General features: G+C 34.4%; 1 pseudogene; it reads left to right on the top strand.

Annotated features, from left to right (window-relative positions):
* The first annotated feature begins 6,464 nt into the window (after positions 1-6,464).
* LOC131060073 (protein HOTHEAD-like) lies at positions 6,465-10,132 on the top strand (annotated as a pseudogene).
* The last annotated feature ends 4,210 nt before the right edge of the window (positions 10,133-14,342 follow it).

Below are 14,342 nucleotides of genomic sequence, written 5' to 3'. Positions count from 1 at the left end.
AAGTCTATACGAATGCTAGAATCTGTTTGGTGGATGGAAGGAAATTCCTAGATGGATTGAAACATGAGAATGTGTGTTTTGCCTTAATTCCTAAGAATACTGAGAAACCGGAACCGGAAGGAGAAGAACCGAAAGAGATAAAAGATTTGCTAACCGAATATGAAGACATCATTTCAGATAATGTACTTGATGGATTGCCACCTGTGAGAAGTATTAGTCATTGCATGGACTTAGTTCCCAGAGCTAGTTTGCCTAACAAAGCTGCACACCAGATGACACCAACAGAGAATGAAGAGTTGAATAGACAAGTGTAGGAGCTATTGAAGAAAGGTTTGATCAGGGAAAGTTTGATCCCTTGTGCAGTACCAGCAGTATTACCACCTAAGAAGAATGGAGAGTGGAGAATGTGTACTTATTCTAGAGCAATAAACAAGATCACAGTGAAATATCGGTTTCCTTTGCCTAGGATGGATGACATAATGGATTGTTTGAGTGGAGCAAAATACTTTACAAAGATAGATTTGAAGAGTGGATATCATCATATCAGGATCAGAGAAGGAGATGAGTGGAAGACAACATTTAAGATAAATGAAGGACTGTATGAATGGTTGGTGATGCCTTTTGGGTTAACTAAAACACCAAGTACTTTCATGAGGCCGATGAATGAGGTATTGAAGAAATTCTTGGGTAAGTTTGTTATTGTGTATTTGGATGACATTCTGGTTTTCAGTAAGACAAAAGAGGAGCATTTGCTGTAGTTGAGACAAGTTTTGTAGAGATTGAGATAAGAAAAGTTGTTGATCAATATCAAGAAGTGTACTTTCATGAAGGATGAGTTAGTCTATTTGGGATTTGTGATATCTAAGGATGGTTTGAAGATGGATCCTGAGAAAGTGAAAGCAATTGTTGAGTGGCCTACACTGGAAAGCATTGGAGAGGTAAGATCATTTCATGGATTGGCTAGTTTTTATTGGAAGTTTATCATAAATTTCAATTTAGTTTGTAACCCTATGAGTGAGACCATGAGAGGAGATCAGAAGGAATTCATGTGGACAACCGGAGCAAACAAAAGTTTTGAACTGTTGAAGCAGAAAGTGATTGATTAGCCTGTATTAGCTTTATCGGATTTCAATAAAGTATTTCAAGTGGATTGTGATGCAAGTGGAACAACAATAGGAGCAGTCTTGAGTTAGGAAGGGAGAGCAGTAGCTTATTTCAGTGAGAAATTGAATGATGCCTGGAGGAGATATTCAGTGTATGATCAAGAGTTTAATGTCATAGTTCAAGCCTTGAAGAAGTGGAGACATTACTTGTTGCCTAAGAAGTTTGTGTTGTATACAGATCATCAAGCTTTGCAGTATTTGAACAGTCAGAGTTTTTTTAATCAGAGACATATGAGATGGGTAGAATTCTTGCAGAGTTATACCTTTGTGTTGAAGCATAGAAGTGGGAAATCTAACAAAGTTGTTGATGCATTGAGTAGGAGAAAGGATTTGCTGACATAGATGAGATTGATAGTATTAGGATTTGAAGATTTTAACAACATTGTATGATGATGACCCGGATTTTGCAGAACCTTGGAAAGCATATAGAGAACCAGTTATGGTAGACAGAAGCAAGTGGTTGGATTACTTCAATCAGGATGGGATGTTATCTAGAGGAGTTCAGTTGTGCATACCTAAGAGTTCTATGATGGAGAATCTGATAAAGGAGAAACGTAGTGGAGGTTTGGCTGGACATTTTGGTATTGACAAAATAGTAGTATTGGTGAGTGAGCAGTACTTTTGGCCCCAGATTCATAAGGATGTTAAGAGATATGTGCAATGTTGTAGAGCTTGTCAAGTTGCAAAGGGTAGTAGTCAGAATGTGGGATTGTATAATCCTTTGATAGTATCGGTAAGACCTTTGGAGGATATAAGCATGGATTTTGTACTTGGATTGCCTAAAACACCAAGAGGGAATGATTCTATATTTGTGGTAGTGGATAGATTCTCGAAGATGGCTCATTTCATACCTTGTAAGAAGACATCAGATGCATTGCATGTGGCAGCCCTATTTTTCAAAGAAGTAGTGAGATTGCATGGATTACCTAAGAGCATACTTTCAGATAGAGAAACTAAGTTTGTTGGCTATTTTTGGAGAATACTTTGGAAGAAGATGAAGATAGATTTGAAGTTTAGTTCTACTTTTCATCCACAGACAGATGGATAGATAGAAGTAGTTAACTAGAGTTTGGGAAATTTGTTGAGATGTTTAGTGGGAGATAAAACTAGAAGTTGGGATCTAATCCTTGCACAAGAAGAGTTTGCCTACAACAATTCAGTGAATAGTAGTATCAGAAGAACACCTTTTGAGATTGTTAGCGGAGTGCATCCTAGAGGTATATCAAAATTGAGGGATATTAGCAGTGAAGACCTGAGAAGTTTAGAAGCAGAAGATTTTGCAGATCACATGGAAGCCTTGCATATTCAAGTTAAGTAGAATTTGGAAGACATGAACAACAAGTATAAGGAGAAGGAAGATGAGAAGAGGAGACATAAGGAATTTAAAGTTGGCGATGAAGTGATTGTATATCTGAGAAAAGAGAGATTCCCAGTTGGAACTTATAACAAGTTGCAGATGAAGAAGTTTGGACCTTGCAGGATTTTGAGGAAGTTCAGTTCTGGAAATGCATATGAAGTGGAGTTACCAAATAGTCTGAGTATTTCACTTGTGTTTAACATTTCAGATCTTCATGAGAATCGTGAACCAGAATTCAGTCAGGACAATATTGCAGACTTGGAGAAACAGTTGCCTCAGAAGGAACCAGATCAGATTGAAGACATTTTGGAGATTAGGGTTGGGTGTAGTACTCAGAGCAGTCAGTATAAGGAGTATCTTGTGAAAAGGAAGGATAGATGAATTGAAGATTCATCTTGGATTTCTCAAGCAGAGGTAGACTGCCTTGGTTTTCCTCTGACCCCAGCAAAGTGAGAGGCTCACTTTTTCAATAACCCCGGATGTCCAATGTAGGAGCATCCCCAGTTCAAAGCAATCTTGCATCAACCAAAAATATTTTCTTTTTGTTTTGCTTTTTGTTTGCAGTTTCAACTTTTCTTTCGGTGTGTCCCGGTTTTGGCTCACTGGATCCTATGGAGTTGGATTCTACTTGAAGACTTGATCATCTTTCGTATTTCCAGATCGCATCACATTTGGATCATTTTCTGACAAAATATCGCTATTGGTTCCCTTGATAGTTTAATGTTACCGGTTGACAATTCTTGTTATTGGTTGCCTGGACCTATTTTGGTGATCTACCAGAACCCCTTCCAAATATTGCCTTGGGCATTGATTCCGATGTTCCTTGGTGTGTGGCTGACCTTTTCCCGTGATCTACGTTTCATCCTTTGGATTTTTTGGAGGAATCTCTTGGCGGAGGCCGACCTTGTTTATTTTACACATTAGGTCTTGTTCTTCGGGTTTCGATCCCTTTTTGGGCCGACTAGATCCTTTGGATCATATATATAATTGTAATCGCACATTAGAATTTAATCAATGGAAGAATCAAGTAGCAAGACTGTGCATAGAAGATAGATATTAAGATTCAAGGTCCTGGTTGTGACCTATTCTGTATGTTTTCCCAAGCCTGTGAGCCACTTATGTTGTAACCTGGATGTTACCAGTTGGTTGTAATCAATTTTCATGAAATAAAACAATTTGTTCTACATTGCCTCCATCATATCTTTGTGTTTCCGTTGTGTTTATTCTCGCTAACCGGTCCAGATTGATCTCTTTGAGGTCCTTCCTCACCAGTGAGGGCTTCAGAAAGATTTAGGGGTAGCGAAGAGGATTCTTGTGATGACCACAATCAGGGATAGAAATCATAGGCAAATCAGATTATCTCAAGAAAAATATATTCTCAAAATCTTGGACAGGTTCAATATGGCGGATGCCAAATTTGTTAGTACACCATTGGCTAATCATTTTCACTTGTCTTCTGCTATGTGTCCTAAAACTCCAGAAGAGAAAGAATAAGTTGAGGGGTTTTTGTATTCATCAGCAGTTGGGAGTCTCATGTACACCGTGGTTTGTACTCGTCCTGATATTTGCTCATACAGTGGGAGTTGTGAGCAGATTTATGAGTAATCCGGGTATATCTCATTGGCAAGCAGTTCAGTGGATTTTCCGATACTTCTGATTATGTTTTATGTTTTGGTGGTAAGGACACTCAATTGTGTGGCTATGCTGATTCGGATATGGCTGGGGATTTGGATAAGAGGAGGTCTAGTTCTAGTTATGTGTTCACTTTTTTCAGGGTAGCGATCAGCTGGGTCTCACGTTTGCAACAAGTGGTTGCACTTTCTTTTACTGAGGCTGAATACATTGCTCTAACTGAAAGAGCCAAGGAAATGATATGGTTACAACAGTTGTTAGGTAAATTGTGGTGCAAGGAAACTATTTTCACCTTGTTTTGTGATAGTAATAGTGCCATTCATTTGGCCAAAAATTCCACTTTTCGTAATCGAACGAAGCATATAGATCTTAGATATCATTTTATTTGTCACGTTAATGATGAAGGTAAGCTTCAGGTAGAGAAAATTCATATTAAGGTAAATCCAACAGATGCTTTGACAAAGGTGGTTACAAGAGAGAAGTTCAAATTTTGTACAGATTCTTTCGGTATTCTAAAAATCTGTTAATAAATTTGAGGCCTGAGATATCTTTGAGTCGCTTTTTCTGATAATGATTGATCTTCAAGTGGAAGATTGTTGGGTATGTGACGCCCAATCAATCCTGTAATGGTTCTGCTATGTAACTACCCTTCTCTTCTTGTAACGGTGCTCTGTCATCGTACCTTTCTTGAAAACGCATGTCTTTTGGCCTTCTTTTGGTGGTTGGAGATATAGTCTGAGTTTGGGTATTTTTATTGCCATAACATGGCTGTTATAGTGGATTGTATGTTGTGAAAAACAAAGATGAATAAAAGGGAGAATCCCAAGCCTTGAAAGTGGATGTAGCCTTACAGGCGAACCACTATAATTTTCTCGTTTTTGTTTGCTCTGTGCTTTTGTATTCTGTTATTGTTTCTGTATTTTTCTTTTGTCCGTTTATATCGACACAAACCACAATCTTAATTAACAAGTTGCAATAAAATGCAATCTAGCACAAGATCATCCACGCTTCAATAGATGTAGTAAACAATCAGAATTTGTTGATTCCAATAAACTTACCACCTCTTATAGGAATAATAACTCAAAAGTCTTCCTTGATATTCCTTCTGCAGAGCTTCTGTAACATAAGTTCCCTGAGCTCTTTATGTGGATCATCTATAGCGTAAATGACAACATTTCCAATTAACTAAGACAACATTCAAAACCAAACCAACTCTTAACAGCTATTATAACGTCGACAATTGTGAAATTCTAACTTGTCATTAGTAACAACTATATGATTTAGATATTTCCAACTGTCTCATGAATATAGAGAATTTTGAAGCAAATTTGTATGACTTTGGTTCGAATCGCTCGACAGGCCAGCTTTTTGTATCTGAAGATGGGGTAGTGGTGTAACCTGAAACATTATTGAACCTATGGTAAAAAAAAACGTATTGAAGGCTTGATTGAAGTGTGACTATTATAGAGCCCGATCTTGTGTAATCTTTCATGTATCATTGTTTTGATATGATTCAACATCATAAACTAATGACTCAATGTTTACATTTCAATATAAGATCCTTATTGCTCAAGGCAAAATATTTAGCATGCAAGTGGGCGGGTAACCAAGTTATTTGAAAATGGTGTCTCAAGAAAGTAGGAAGAGGCTTAAATTAAGAAGACAAGGCCACAAGTTTAATTTCATCCAATAGATAGATCCAGACCTGCTATGAAGTCTAAGATGTGCGAGTGATTAATAAGGCCATTACAAATGGAGGTAGGCTAATGGCTAATAAGCGTTAGGTTATGGTTAATTTATTTTGAAAATTGATCAAATGAACTATCAAACTACTATATTTATTACAAGACCCACAATGAGACCAACAAATAAATATAAGAGTTGTAAATGTACCTTTAAATTATTGTAATTAATTATCTTATTTATATCAGAAAAAATGTTGTCGGAATTCTAAACCCTTCCTATCTTAAAAGTAGGTGATATAAGATTTAATGTGATATAAATAGAAGTAAAAGAATTTTAATATCCAGGGAAACAAATATACATAAATAAATAGGATACACTCATTATAACGTCAATCCATGGATTTCATCGTGAACCTCTTTTAGCAGCTATGTTTAGCCTCGTTTGGCAGCTATGTTTAAGACTAATTGAATGAGACGCAGACGAGAATGGCTCATACGTCTAACTACCCAATGCGGTATTGATTAGTCGATAGATTTGTAATACCAGCTTTTATACGTCTTAAAACATATCAACAACCCAGTCGGTTTGGTACACAGCATCATAAAATTTGAGAGCGGTATTGATTATTTAAGTACGTTCACTACTTAGCAAAGGTCGAAAAACTTTGAGAAGTAAAGTCTGTAAATCAGAATAACTCTGTGTATTTTCTTTTAAGGTAGCTGATATGGGTGTTCAAGGGAGCACGCTGTTAATATGCCTCCTCCTCCATGCCTTTCTCTGCATCTCTGCAAAAGGTTAATGGGTTTTGTTTCTTTAAACATGAAAAGTCTATTATATCAATTTAGTAATATTTTTTAATTGTAGACATATGGTTTCAATACTTTATGATGTTATTGTGCATAGTTTATTTTGTGAATTTATTTCTTAGACGTTTTGGATCAAACTATCATAAAGAAAAAGAGAGCAAGATGAGAAAAGAATAAAATGATTGTTCTATTCTTTCTCTTTGTCTTGTTCTCTTCTTTCGGATGATAGATCATAGAGTTTGATCTCTACGATAATACTTTCTAATTTGCACATTATGTAAATTTTTTTGTTATCAATGTTTCATCATAACTTATAATCAATCATTGAAATGATTATTAATTAACTATTCAAATCATACTCTATAATCTACTGTTAGAATGATTATGTATGCATTTTTTATCACCCACATTTCATATATACTCTATAATCTCTCATGAAAATAATTATGTAAACTTTTTTAGCAGAGCATTCATTTGTGAAAGAAGCAAAGAATGGTCAGTGGAAGAAGTCAAGGTATGATTATATAATAGTTGGCGGAGGAACTGCTGGGTGTAGTCTTGCTGCCACTCTCTCACAGAATATGTCTGTACTCCTCTTGGAGAGAGGAGGATCTCCGTTTGGTAACGAAAAAATATTGAATATAGAGAATTTTGAAGCAAATTTGTATGACTTTGGGTCGAATCGCTCGAGAGGCCAGCTTTTTGTATCTGAAGATGGGGTAAGATTCAGATAATCTCTTTACTGAAATCATTGATTTACAAATGACTAACGTGGGTTTGCATGGGATAGACGGGCTTATTAATCACTGAAAAGTAGAATGGGTTTTGAACGTCAGCAACTATGGTTGTTTTATTCATACTGTCTATTCAGACATGAGAAAGTTTTTTTTTAATCTATTCTAAAAGATTCAAAATGATAAGAGTAATAGTTGTGCATTTAGTCTTTTTTTTTTTTTTGAGGTGGTCAAAATACATTTAAAAAATAGAAGAAAAATAGTTGAAGATTAAATTATATTTTGTTGGTGTATTAATGATTTGTTGTATTTTAGATGTAAAGGTTACATTTCATTCAATTATGAATATTCACCGTTAGCATTAATAGCTTTTAGCCAGAACTACTAGTACTAGATTATTAAAAATATAGGACATTAAATTTATAGGTATTATCACAACTATTGAAATATGCTCACATGCTACATCTTTTCTTCTACATGTAAAGTTAGGACAATTGAATATTAGGTAGATTTTCAAGTTCATCTTGTACTTTCATTCATAAATCCCACTCCTTTTAATTGTCTTTTAAAATATAATCATTATTTTACATGTATATTACATGAAATCATATATTAAGAACAAAACATTAAACATGAAGTACAGTTACTGCAAACTTAATCCTAATTTTTCCATGTTATATATTTCAAAACAATGATTACATGAAAGATAAATCTTTCTATGTTAACAAACCCATTCTTTATGGCTTCAAATATTTAGTGTAATGACTATCAAAGCATGTCCACTGTTTATCATTTTCAAGCTTCAACTGGGCACATGTTATGCCATTTGAATTCAGTGATAAGCTAACTTGAGTGAAACTACTGTGCACTACGTGCTAAATATAAGACCAAGAGTGTTAGGAGGAGGCACCTGTCTCAATGCAGGATTTTACACACGTGCAAGTTCAAGTGAGGTGAAAGCCATGGGATTGGAGCCAGGCCTGGTGGAGCAGTCTTATCGTTGGGTGGAAAGTGTGGTAGCCTATCGACCACCCCCAAATGAATGGCAGAATGCAGTAGCAAAAGGTCTTATAGAAACAGGCATTTCTGCTTACAGTGGCTTCACATATGACCACATCCCTGGCAACAAGCTTGGTGGGACAATTTTTAATAGCACCGGACATCGCTCTACAGCTGCTGATATTCTTGTTCAACGTGCCAATCCAAGAAAACTTACAGTTTTGCTGTATGCAACAGTTCAACGTCTTCTTTTTGTTACAAAAGGTATTTTAGAGTAAGGAAAAATAGTTTTGTTTTAAACAATATATTCAAGTTTGGATGTGCTTGGATATTTCAGTTTAAATCATATTAATAATCAGGTTTTATGGAAGAAGAGAGTGTGATTTCAGATAAATCGTGTAAACAAATCAAAATTTAAAATATGTTATTTAAACTAGATGAATTACGTATAAAATTTATAGATTGTTTGAACTTGAGAATAACAATGTCAGTGTTAGTGAAAAAAAATTATTACACTTTATGTAGTACTGTGTTTGTTTGCAGACGAAACAAGGCCTAAAGCAAAAGGGGTTGTTTTCATAGATGCTGATGGAAGAGAGCAACAAGTCTTTTTGAAAGATGGTAAAAGTGAGGTTATAATATCTGCTGGAGCTTTGGGAAGCCCACAGTTGCTTATGCTTAGTGGGATTGGGCCTGCAGAAGAATTGAAGTCCATGGGAATAAAAGTGATAATGGACAAGCCTGCAGTTGGGAAGGGTATGGCTGACAATCCCATGAATACCATTTATATTCCCTTGGCAATTGGAGTGCCAGTCTCTCTTATTCAAGTAGTGGGTATCACAAAATTTGGAAGCTATATAGAGACATGCAGTGGATTTAAATTTTACAGTAAGGTAATATAAAATATATACATACATTTACATGTTATTCATTTCATGTATATTATTATGATGAGGGGATGAACTAATGTGTGGTGAAAAACGAGTGTAGGGAAGAAGGATGGAATTATTCTGCAAAAGGTGAAAGGTCCTCTTTCTAAAGGTTATCTGAGATTGGATAACAGTACCAATATTGATGACAATCCAGTTGTGAAATTCAATTACTATGATCACCCAATGGATGTACAGAGCTGTGTGAAAGGAATAGGAACCATCGAAAAGATCATTAAATCACACCCAACGAAAAAAATCATTTCCCCCAGCACGAGTCTGAACAAGATCATGAATTCAAGCTATCAAACTATTGGAAATTTGATTCCCAGGAACCCTGAAGGCTGGGGATCATTAGAGAAGTTCTGTAAAGATACAGTCACAACAATTTGGCATTATTATGGTGGATGTCAGGTGGGTAGTGTTGTTGATGGAGACTATAGACTCTTTGGAGCAGATGGTGTTCGAGTCATTGATGGGTCCACTTTTCTTTTCTCTCCAGGAACTAATCCTCAGGCTACAGTGATGATGCTTTGAAGGTGTGTTTTCTTTTTTCCTCCCTTACTCTGAACAGCTTGTCATGCTCTTTTGCTTTGTGTAGAATAAAATGTATATCTTCTTGTGATTGTGCAGATACATGGGAGTGAGAATTTTGAGAGAACGATTAGGCCTATCAGCAGGAGTATAGTTTGCAGCTGTTACATAGACAACTAAACCTATATTCTCATTTATCTATTTAATGGACTTTTCCATATTCATCTAATAGGTGCCCCTTATTATTGTAATAATAGTGTTTAATTTCTAATTGAAAAGAGTATTGTATTAATAGTGCTTATTTTGCAGTATTGTAATTGTAATAATATTAGAAAATAATAATAATGTTTTTTATTTATTTTTATAAATAAATTATAATATTGGGTTGCTTTGATTTATATATAATTTTGTATAGTGATATATCATGATTTATGTAGTGATATGTTTTATATAATATTAATTATTTGTCTATTTTTTTTTAGTAAATTGCAATCTTGAAGTCATTTTCATTTATATATAATACAAAAAAAGTTTTAAAAATTTATTTACAAAATCAGACTATTTATAAAATCCTTGATCATAATTACCTAACATCTTAATATCTTATCATAATACAGAAAAAACAATTAAAACGCTTCATTTTAGCTCCTTGTATCATTCTTTAACCTAATACTAATGAACTCATTTACTTTGTCCTATCTATCTCCATAAAACCAAGAACAACTTTTCTAAGGAATTGTACTCCATTAGGAACTTTTGATGCTTTGGAACATTGAAGAAATTTGATCAATTCATTTTTTTCCTTGAGATTGAAGTTTCTTGAAATTGACAAGAGTGGGAACGCCAATGCCATAGTGAGCAACGCCCAAAATCTCATTGAGACCACCCAAAACTATTTTTTAAGCAAATTTGAAACCAAAATCTTGACTATATCTTTGAGCTCCCCTAGGTCCAAAAGTGCAGCTACAAAACATGGTTGATATATCTGAATTTACCCTATACCTATGCTTCGACTCTTCTCCTAGCATCTATTGAACTACAAATAGAATCAAACCACTTCGAATCTTGAGAACACATTACAGTCACTTTGTATCATCTTACCCAAATGCCAATTTTCTTGGGTGCTTAGTAGTTGATTGGAAGTGTCCATGAGATTGTTAAAGAAAATAAAAATGATAGACCATTTTCTTCAAACATTTCTTCAATGTCCAATTACTAAGTTTTCCTCAAATTAAATCTCACATATGAACAAAAGGGTTGAAGTGAAATAATTAACCATCACTCTTGTCATAATGATATCCTTTGAGTGATTTGGAAGAACTAAATCCAATTGTCAGAGTTCTTAATTAGGCTTTTCTAGATACTCAACACATTTTTAGCTACTTGTTTTATATATGAATTCAGTGGCTCGTGAAGGTTTGTAGATTTTGAGGGTCTAAGAAAGTGTTCAAGTGTTGAAGACATTTAGTTATTTTGTGATCTTGTGTTTTAGAAAGTGTAGTGAGGTGGGGATCAATTTGGAGTAATTCTCAGTCCACACCAAACAACAGTTTTTTGGGATCCAAATATAACCATGTGGATAATGTTTTCACTTTAGAAGTTGCATAGAAGTTCCTAGTGTAGTGGGTCTAGTTTGGGTTATGAATAAGGGCCACGTTTGGCCATTCAAAGTTGTAAATTGAGCCACCTATTTCTTGAACTAGACGTAGCATAGCTTAGCATCAATTAGAAATTAGTTCTAATTAGATTAAAGCAGGAGAGGCTCAAACCATTACATAATCACTACATAGATGAAAAAGCGAGAAAAAGAATAGGACTCACTCAGAGTGAGAGCCCAAAACCCAAGTGTCGACTACCAAAAAGGAAAAAAATCTAGCAGGCACCCAAAACTAGACACCACAAAACCCAAAGATAGATGAGACTATAGACAAACAGAGAAAAACACACACAGATCCACCCCCACCGAAGGCACGAACCAATGGCCTACCTGGTGGGGGGCTTCTTGATCTTCCAATTCTAATCTATAGCCTTCACCTTATCAGAGAAGGAGAGCCTCATGTTATATCCTTCACCAGACAAAATATTAGGGGATTCTAGAGTCGCTTTCACCCTAGACACCAAAGCCTCTAAACCAATAGCAGGAGAAGAATCCAAATGTCGCTTCATCCTAGGCATCCTCTTGTTGATCTCCTCTTGGATGGCCTATAGAGTTGTCGAATTCCTTTAAACATTTTATTGTTCTAAGAAATCACATCCTCCATTTTTCTTTTCAAGGACAATTAGCCTCTCTAAATCAATTAAAAATTAGTTTTGTTGTAATTGTTTTCTTAATTTATTTCATTTTAAGCAATATGACTTTCAGTTATCACACCATGAAACCCTGGCTATGGGCTGACATTTTTGAGATGTAAAATTTATTTAAACTCATTCATTTTTTATGCAGTCAAGGTAGGGAGATCCAATGAAGGAAAGCCCATCCTTGCAGCCTAACACAAACACCATGAAAAATATACCGGTAATCGGTAACACAATGCTAGAAATAACAAAAAGAACAACCAGTAACATCACAAAATACATAACCGGTAAACAATATGAACAATTCTTATTACAGTTTGAAGAATTACACATGCCACATGCTGGATTGCAGTCCAGGATACAAACAATGCTTAAAGCACAAACATAAGATCCACAGATTATCCTCATATCAAATCGGTCTTCGGAAACAATCTGTCGTTTCAACCCTAATCAGTCATTGTAATTTGCACATTATGTAGATTTTTTTGTCATCAATGTTCCATCATAGTTTATAATCTATCGGTTGAAATGATTATTGATTAACTATTCAAATCATACTCTATAATCTACCGTTAGAATGATAATGTATGCATTTTTTATCACCCACATTTCATATATACTCTATAATCTCTCATGAAAATAATTATGTAAACTTTTTTTAGCAGAGCATTCATTTGTAAAGAAGCAAAGAATGGTCAGTGGAAGAAGTCAAGGTATGATTATATAATAGTTGGCGGAGGAACTGCTGGGTGTAGTCTTGCTGCCACTCTCTCACAGAATATGTCTGTACTCCTTTTGGAGAGAGGAGGATCTCCGTTTGGTAACGAAAAAATATTGAATATAGAGAATTTTGAAGCAAATTTGGATGACACCGGTTCGAATCGCTCGACAGGCCAGCAATTTGTATCTGAAGATGGGGTAAGATTCAGATAATCTCTTTACTGAAATCATTGATTTACAAATGACTAACGTGGTTTTGCATGAGATAGACGGGCTTATTAATCACTAAAAAGTAGAATGGGTTTTGAACGTCAGCAACTATGGTTGTTTTATTCATACTGTCTATTAAGACATGAGAAAGTATTTTTTTTTATCTAATCTAAAAGATTCAAAATGATAGAGTAATAGTTGTGTATTTATTTATTTTTATTTTTTTGGGTGAGGTGTTCAAAATAGATTTAAAAAATAAAAGAAAAGTAGTTGAACATTAAATTATGTTTTGTTGGTGTATTAATGATTTGTTGTATTTTAGATGTAAAGGTTACATTTCATTCAATTATGAATATTCATCGTTAACATTAATAGCTCTTAGCAACAACTACTAGTATTAGGTTATCAAAAATATAAGACATTAAATTAATAGGTACCATCACAACTATTGAAATATGCTCACATGCTAGGTCTTTTCTTCTACATGTAAAGTTAGGACAATTGAATGTTAGGTAGATTTTAAAATTCATCTTGTACTTTCATTCATAAATCCCACTCGCTTTACTTGTCTTTTAAAATATAATCATTATTTTACATGTATATTGCATGAAATCATATATTAAGAACAAATTATGTTTTCTAGGGAAATTTGTTGACCCATAATACATGAATCTCTCTCATAAAAATGAATGGTCTACTTTACAACTTTAGATAATTTTCATTTACTTTCTTGATACAAATTTAGAATAGCTAAAGGAAAAATATACAAAGAAATGTTGAAACCGTTCAACTTTAGTTGATTGTTATTGATTACTCTCTTGATACAAATATTACAAATGTCTAGAATGCTATAGCATTCAATAAACTCTCCATTCTAGATCTTGATCATATAACCACATGATTACATTATGCCAAAGCCATTACAATTGTCTCATTATATAGAGGTTTTAGAGAGATTAAGAACAATTCTAGAACCTAAGCCAACATGATAAATTACTAATTATAATAGAAACTCACATTATTTTAGTTTTATGATCTATAAACTTATTGGTCCTCTCTTTATTCTAGAACATTTCATTTATATTTTTTTCTTTTTCAATCAGCTAATAATAATTATTGATACGAAAAATTACAAGACTCTAACACTCTCACTTAATTTCAACTATAAATGCTTCAACACCTTTAATTCTCAAATAACATCTTATATTTTAAATATTTTGCTTTGTTAAATTCTTTAGCATAGATCTACAAAACATTAAACTTGAAGTACACTTCCT

Source organism: Cryptomeria japonica, chromosome 8 (genome assembly GCF_030272615.1).
Source record: "Cryptomeria japonica chromosome 8, Sugi_1.0, whole genome shotgun sequence".
NCBI classification, from domain to species: Eukaryota; Viridiplantae; Streptophyta; class Pinopsida; order Cupressales; family Cupressaceae; genus Cryptomeria; species Cryptomeria japonica.
This window is presented reverse-complemented; position numbering and strand designations above follow the sequence as displayed.